The sequence below is a fragment of the Rhagoletis pomonella genome, unplaced genomic scaffold (assembly GCF_013731165.1).
Source record: "Rhagoletis pomonella isolate Grant_MI unplaced genomic scaffold, Rhpom_1.0 Rhpom_scaffold_00006, whole genome shotgun sequence".
Lineage (NCBI taxonomy): Eukaryota > Metazoa > Arthropoda > Insecta > Diptera > Tephritidae > Rhagoletis > Rhagoletis pomonella.
The window spans coordinates 4,539,239-4,547,120 of record NW_023458560.1 but is presented as its reverse complement, the minus strand read 5'-3'; positions in this window follow the sequence as shown (position 1 = coordinate 4,547,120).

Sequence of the window (7,882 nt, the reverse complement as noted above, 5' to 3'; positions counted from 1 at the left end):
CAAACATTATACTGTTACTCAGTAGGGTCGACAACATACCTGAAAAGTTTTGTTACATGTACATAAACTAAGAACACACTGCTTCCCTGCAAACCATTTTTTCAGAGTATTCTGGATTGTAGAGAAATTTTAAAGAATTCGTAAAGATCTCATCCAATTTTTTGCCGAATTTTCTAAAATGAAATAAACTATGCACATTTCGATTCTTTTACAAAATTTCGGAACAAAATCGGTAAAGCAATGAAAATAATGCTGCTATGTGAAAAATTTCTTGCAGAATCTATATCTATATAAAATATGCGAAGGCATTTTTTGTGCAGCATAAAAGATCTGCACCGTTCGTTCGACTTTCAAAAATGGGGTGCCAAATTAATGTGGTTTTATTTTTTTGAAAAGAGTTGCTAAATAACACAGGTCCACAAAAAAATCGATGAAAGGTTCCTTTGACCAAACCTAGTCTGTTATGTTTTTGGGGTCGCTGAACATGAATCTGAAGTCCATTTGGCTCCATCACGTCTGGATTTTTTTTTAACCTCAAAAATCATCTCGGATTTTACGTTCAGTCGTGTTCAGCGACCCGAATAACATATAACAGACTAGGTTTGGTCAAAGGAACCTTTCATCGATTTTTTTTTGTGGACCTGTGTAATTAAACTCAAGTTATTTTCTAATCAATGCCTTCAGATCTGCACCGTCCGTTCGATTTCCAAAAGTGAGGTACCAAATTAAAGGGCTTAGGGTGTGGATGTTCAAGAAGGTTTTACTTTTTCGAAAAAAAGTTGCCACCTATTAAAAAATTAAGCTCAAATTAATTAAAAAGTTAAATCAATTATTAAATATGGGTATCAATCGAAATGGTTTTTAAAAGGTTTTATAACTTAACTACGTATAGGACGGTTGCCACATGTTAAAAAAATTTAATTCAATTTAATTAAAGGAATTTGGTAAGTGAATAAGGTATCGATATATGGGTGTCATACAAAAGATGTTTAAGAAGGTAGTAGTTTAAAAATAGTTTGAATAGGGTTGCCACCTATTTGAGAAGTCTAATTGAACCATTTTTTATATGAAAGATTAACGATGGATGTCAAATTATAGAGCTTCAAGAAATACTTAGCAAATTTAGAACATTTTTGATGTGTTTGAGGGTTGCCCCAGTTTAAAGGGCTAAACAAAAATTATTTAATAAGTTAAATGAATTACTAACCGATGGTTATCAATGGAAATGGGTGTAAAATCCTTTATTTAAGGACTATATTTAGGAGGATTGCCACGTGTTTAAAAAACAAATTTCCACTTAATGCATTAGTTACATGAAATATTTATAACAATGTCAGACGAAAAATACTTAAGCAAATTTTAGTTCGAAAATAATTTTTAAGAGGGTTGCCGCCTGTTTTGAAAGTGGTATTTCGTTTAATTATACATAAGTTACATGAAATTTTAAAATATGGTTATAAAAAGAACGAGTATTAAGAAATCTTTAAGCTGAACATTTGGTTTTTTTTTGTTGAAAAAATTAATTTGAAAATAATTTATTTCTAAACTGCATTTAGGAGAGTTGCCATGTGCTTAAAAAATTAAATTCAACTTAATTCGTCAGTTAATTGAAATATGTAGAACAATGCCAGGCGAAAAAATTTAGTTTGAAAATACTTTAATACTTTAATACTTATACGAAAGATACATAAGTGAAATATCGAAATATTAGTGTCAAACGAAAGTTTTAAGAAAACTATAGGCTGATAATAGTTTTAATTAGAGTTGTCATATATTTTCTTTGAAGGTCATCACATCTGCACCTTTATTTCGAATTTCCAAATGAGAAGTCAAATTAAAGAACTGGGATTCTACATAGATGTGCACAGGTTTTATTTTTTTAAGTTACAGGGAGATTTGAAATTTGATGAAATGAAGACCTCTCATCACTGAGAAATGGTTTAGATTAATCATTAGGAATATTTTTAGAGGTTTTTGAATAGGGTTTCACCTGTTTAAAAAATTTAATCAAATGTTGGCGTTTTGACGCCATGCGGGTTCACTAGTTTTCTTTATTTTTCGTACATATTTTCATATAATTTTCTTTGAAGATTCGTAAAAAAAGCCCTGATGGTCAGATGTGTCATTGTCAACATAATTTAGTCAAGACTTGCATTGCCGAACTAGTTTGGAAGTATTTAGAGGGCTGGCGAATACCTTAAGTGCAGCTTACGTACGGGACCCAATTACGGGAGCAGCAAGGCCTCTAGTGTCTTCGCTAACGGGGAAAGGACTGTTATCGGGCGATAAAATTCTCCTTTGTTTTCAGGTTTGCCCGGTTTGAGCAGATGTCTTGGATGATGAGAGTGGCCATTGACATACTGAGGACCTCCGTTAGGTACGTTGGCCACCTGAACTTCACCGCTAGTGAAAGTAAGGGAGGGCACAAGTTGTTCGCAGTTTGTGCAGCCTTCTGGTCACTCGATGCTTGGCTTTGTCCGCCGGTGGATGCAGTATAAACTGCCGTCTAAAATAGCTCGCGCTTCGTCGGATTGGACAGTGACCTCACGGTTGACCAAAGCTTACTCACACCAGAGGTGAAGTTGCAAGTCTTCAGATGCTCTTCCCACATTTTCCGCTAATGTATGTTCACAAGCTGCCGAATCTCTGTGTTGAGATCAAAGATACGGGGATTTCCGGGATCGGCCTGACAAAGGTTGTCACGCTCATCGGCTAGAGCAGCCGCTTCACGGGAAGTTTGGACAGGGGTCCGATATGCATCCGCTGGTACGAAGAGCTGGAGCAATAGTGACCACCCTGCGGAACTTACGTTCACCAAGGTGAACGTCGCCTGTGTGGGGAGCGCAGCGAAGGTGCTTTCAGTAAATTCCGCGAAGCCTTTCCAATCAACTTTGGTAAAGTTGATATAGGTCCGGTGTTCCGCGTAAGGAAAGTCGGCAGGTTTATCGATCGAGATGACTATGGGCAGATGGTCAGATGCCAAGGTCAGCATAGGTCGCCATGATACGCTGTTGATCAGACCAGCGCTCACGAATGTTATGTCTGGCGAGCTGCAGCAGCTGCCCATAATCCTGGTGGGTGCGTCGTCGTTCTTTGTGCAGAATGTCGAATCGTCTATCTGCTCAGCCAAGTGTGTTCCCTACGATCATTTGACAGGCTTGAATGCCAAAGATCGTCACCGCCTACCGTACGGTTTTCATCTCTGAGGAGCGCACCTATTTCAGGGTGATATCTTGCCGGGCAGCTGGTATATAAGTAGGGTGTATATAAACGTTAAATATTTCGAGCTCGACATCGGCTGGCCGGATAGTGATGGCCTGACATTCTAGGATGGTATCCCTGCGGTCGATGTCTGCTTCAATAAGACGATACTGCACGGTGTGATTCGTGATGAACACTAAGGCACCAACGTTATCCCGCTCGCGATCTCGACTATGCACATTGTATCCGTCTCTTGGACCGGAGCTATGAACAAATCCATGCCTTCCCATGAAGACGGTTATCTCCTCGATCTTGCTCTGAAGTCTCTTACAGTTGAATTGAAGGAGATTCGTGTGGTTCGGGAGACGTGTTGTTATGCGGGGAGTGAGGGATGTGTGTTGCCTTACCGCCACTGGCTGTGTGCACTGCTGTGGAGGGTGCCGCCCTGTGGTGGTGGGTGGCGTCACAATTGGGGCTTGCGACCGTGCAGCGCAACACGGACCCTCGAAGTTCCTCGTCTAATCTCGCGTGGTGCGCAGACCTGAACATGCCCTAAAGTGGCACCAGCCCAGGCAGGTGTTGCACTTGACTGATATCACGTTACGGTATATCCTGGTCTGACACACCGTGCAGATTTTAGCAGGAACCAGGAGTTGTTGGCGGCGGCGTGTAGTGGTGGTGGTGCGGTTGTGTCTGTTGTGTCTGTTGTATGGTCTGTCGTGGTTGTGGTCTGGTCTATTGTGTTGTGTTGTTGTGCTGTGGTGTATGTGTTGAGCTGCTCAGGTGGACTGTGGTTTGCCGTGGAGGCTGCTCTGTTTGAGCAGCAGGGGAACACAAATGATGTGTTCCACTGCCGATGAGTACGTAGGCCTGAGCAGACTCTGAGGTGACTCCATCCGCTGCAGGCATTGCACTTGCCTGAGGTGGAGGGTGGACGACTGTCTTTGGCATACACAGGAGGTGTAAGTTTCTGTTATCTACGTAACTTGAGACCGACTACATACCTGTTAATGCTGTCGGGTACAGAGGTTGCTTTAAGAACATCAGGACATCGACGGTAAATTCGAATAGATGCCTCCTGACGTAATCTGGCGAGGGCTCCTTTGCAAGCAAGTGAGAGGAAGGTGTAACCTTAACCTGATTTCCAGGCTGGTGAGTCTCTAAAAGAACAGAGTCCCAATCATAGTATCCGTTAACGAGCCATCAGGCCCCTTGATTTAATCCAGCTTTGTGGTTTGGTCCTTCTTAAGAACTTTTACCAGTCCAGCTGTCTGATCTAAAGTTTCAATCCATCTGCGGTGTTCTTTAAAAGAGGCCCTTTTCGCAGAGCGAATTAGCTATTTATAATCTTTCAGAGATCAGAAAAAAGACATATTATGGCTGACTGGGGAGTTTTGAGCCAAAAAATTTAAAAATCTTTTTAATTCTCACTTGAACTTGTAGAGGTGCTGTTAAATTACTTACAATCACCTACAGTCTAGTTTGTGGTGTGCTCTAAAATACACTACACAAATCTTTGCGCAAATACGAATTAGAACTTGAAAAAATCTTATTTGTACTAATTTGTATTTGCGCAAATATTTGTATGGTGTATTTTGTACATAAGTTTATTCCGAGATCCTACAGTTGTTGTGAGTAGTTTATACTAGGGATGTTTCGAATGCCATATTTTTCACATTCGCGAATGCGAATGCGAATGTTGGGAATAACATTAAAAAAAAGCTATAACTAAAAAGCTATATAACTTAAGTCATCGTTTTCATTATTTAAAAATTTTGTAAATTATTACAACATTGAACGAGTGCTTACCTATTAGAGGTATACGCCGCCGAGCCACGCCGCCGCCGCCGCCGCCGATTTTTGTCGTTCCTCACGCGCCGCCGCCGAGTTACGAAAATATCGGCGCGGCGGCGGCGGCGTTCGGCGCCTAAGGGATTTTGTACAAAATTTTCATGATGTATGTACATTACTACTCGTATAAAAACACAATTTTACGAAATGAAAATTACTTTTTTAAAGGAGTTTTTTTGCATAATTTGGGCCACTGGACAAGAATATGATCTCCTTTATTTTTCCAAAAAGAGCGTAACTCAGAAAAAACATAAGTAACATATTTTTCGATCGAAAGCGTTTATTACAGTTAAATTAGGGTCGAATACTGGTAATCTAACGATTTTTTCCCGCAGCAGACAACTCTTTGCAATACAACAATAATACTACTTTTTTACTACAACAACAAGAAAGTTATAACACATCAAAAACTTAAACGCCAATATCTCAGATAGCAGTTTTAACAGAAGCAGCTTCTGTTCATCTAACTCATTCCACCTAACTCCTCAATAATTAGAGATAAAACAAAGACAAGTTGATTTTCCTGAGTATTTTTTTTTAATATTTTAAAAACTTTCAATAAAGAGCAAACCCTTTTTTTTGCTAATTTTTACATTCGTAAGTTATTTTATTTTGGGGTCCCACATACGTATACAAGTACTAAGTGGCAGGGTGAAAATTACGTTAGCATTCCTTAGTGGTGGTCAAACCCCTAGGATGGTTTTGCTCCCTCGCATCGCAATGTTTTCTACAAAGGGTTAAAGTTCCCCCTTTTTGGTAAAAAGTAATATTATTTTTCATTACATTCGGTGCTCCTTAGAAAAATTAATATTCTAGTGGAAATTTTAACCATCTGTAAGCCATTTTTTTAAACAGTGGGTCAAAAAGACCCGTTCTGGTTCGAGTTGATGGGTTAAACTTTTGGAAAAAAGTAGACCAACCTTGTTTTTAATATGTAATCCGCAAAAAATCGTAAAAACTCCGTAATTTAACATAACGGTTGATAATATTATTGCAGCGACATCAATTATCCCAATAACTTAATTTTTAAAATTTTTTATTTCTTTAAATTTATATTAAATTAATTAAAAATTATCAATTGATAAAAAATAACCCAGTTGTAGGTAGCTTTTTTGCGGTATTTCTTTAAAATATATAACTTGTAGATAGCTACAAAAAGCTAGCTTGAAACTAGTTTACAAGTAATGCAGGAGTAATGAACGATATAGTTTTTTTTAAACTCGTTTGGAGAAACGCGTTGAGGACAAAAAAAAAGGATGATCGAAATTTCATATTATCATTTTGAAGTTATGTCTGACGGAGTTCGAATATGAGACCACCTACAGCAGAATATGAAACCAAATATGAAATGTAATAAAGTAAATAAAAAATAAAAATAAAATTAAAAAAAATATTTTGTTTTTCCTATTGATATTTTATGTCCAAAAGTAGTTAGTTACAAGTTAGTTACATCAAATGCAGAGGTAACCACCTTTGACTACATCTAATGCAGAGGTAAACCACCCTTGACTATTTCGCGGCCATCGCCATAGAAATATAGTTAGCTTTCGTCAAAGAAAATATACAGATAATAAATGACTTTTAGCTCCTTCCTAATCAACTTAAAGTTAGCTTATAGTTAGATACATTTCCTGCAGGGTGTAGAGTACAAACAGAGCCATGTGTGTATGTATGTATTAAAGTCCAGCGCAAGTGTATTTGCCGCACTTCGACCAATAAGTACTCTTTGCATTGTACTCTACTCCCAACACATTGTTACTCTTTTTCCTCATACATACACTACTTGGCGTTGAGAGAGTAAATACTTGACGTACTTACTATTACTCCACCAAAGTAGGTACTCTACTTTCTCTCATCGCGTACGAGAGATATTTGCTGCTGTCAATAGGGAGTAGCAAATCTACTCTCTGTATACCTGTAGTACTGTAAGTGCTTGCATACTAAATTTCATTTCTGGTTGTTAGCGTACTAGTTGATATCGTTTGCTGCTCTGGTCACCGAAATTGAAAGAGTAAAAATATAATATGGAAATAGACGCGATGTAAGGTTTACCGCCTTATTTATTAAAAATAACGTAGATTTAGACAGTTGTTTAATGTGACATTTTCATAAAACTTTTGTATTTAAGCAGCTTTTTAAATGTATGTATGTACTTAAATTTTTATGAAAGTATTATTTCTCGTTTCTAATTTTCTATAAAACTATTTTCAGTCATTAACCAACAAATAAGCTGTCAAAAACAACAACTTAAGCAATGCTGAAATACGAAATAAAATTATTAGTGGCAAATCAAAATTTTTAAAAGTGCCGATTTTCACATTCGATAGTTGGACATGGTAGCGACGAGATGTACGAGCATTCTTTTCTTAAGAGCTGCATACTGATTTAAGAAATTTTGTATAGAAGCAAATTTTTTTTCCATTTATTGTGCGTATTTTATATGAATTTTTGATTTTCTTGTCTTTACAAATAAAAAAAATTTCGGAATATGTACATATGTACACACATACGCAGCCATATAACTTCATTTCGAGAGAAACGAATTTTCATTGGGCACGTTCAGAAGGCGCAACAGCTCAGTAACTGCTGCGATTGCACCTTCTGAACGCGTTGTTGCGTACTTCTGATCAACTGAATAGTTGCGTGTTAGATGATCGTAATATTTTTCTGATCATTTGAGACAACATGTGGGTGTGTACCTTTGAGAGTTGAATTTGACAGCTAATGTATCAAGTCGTTCAGAAGACGCATAACGATCACTGATTTTTTTAACAACGGTTGCGCTCAACTGCTGCGCCATCTGAACCTACCCATTGATAGCTTTTTTTTT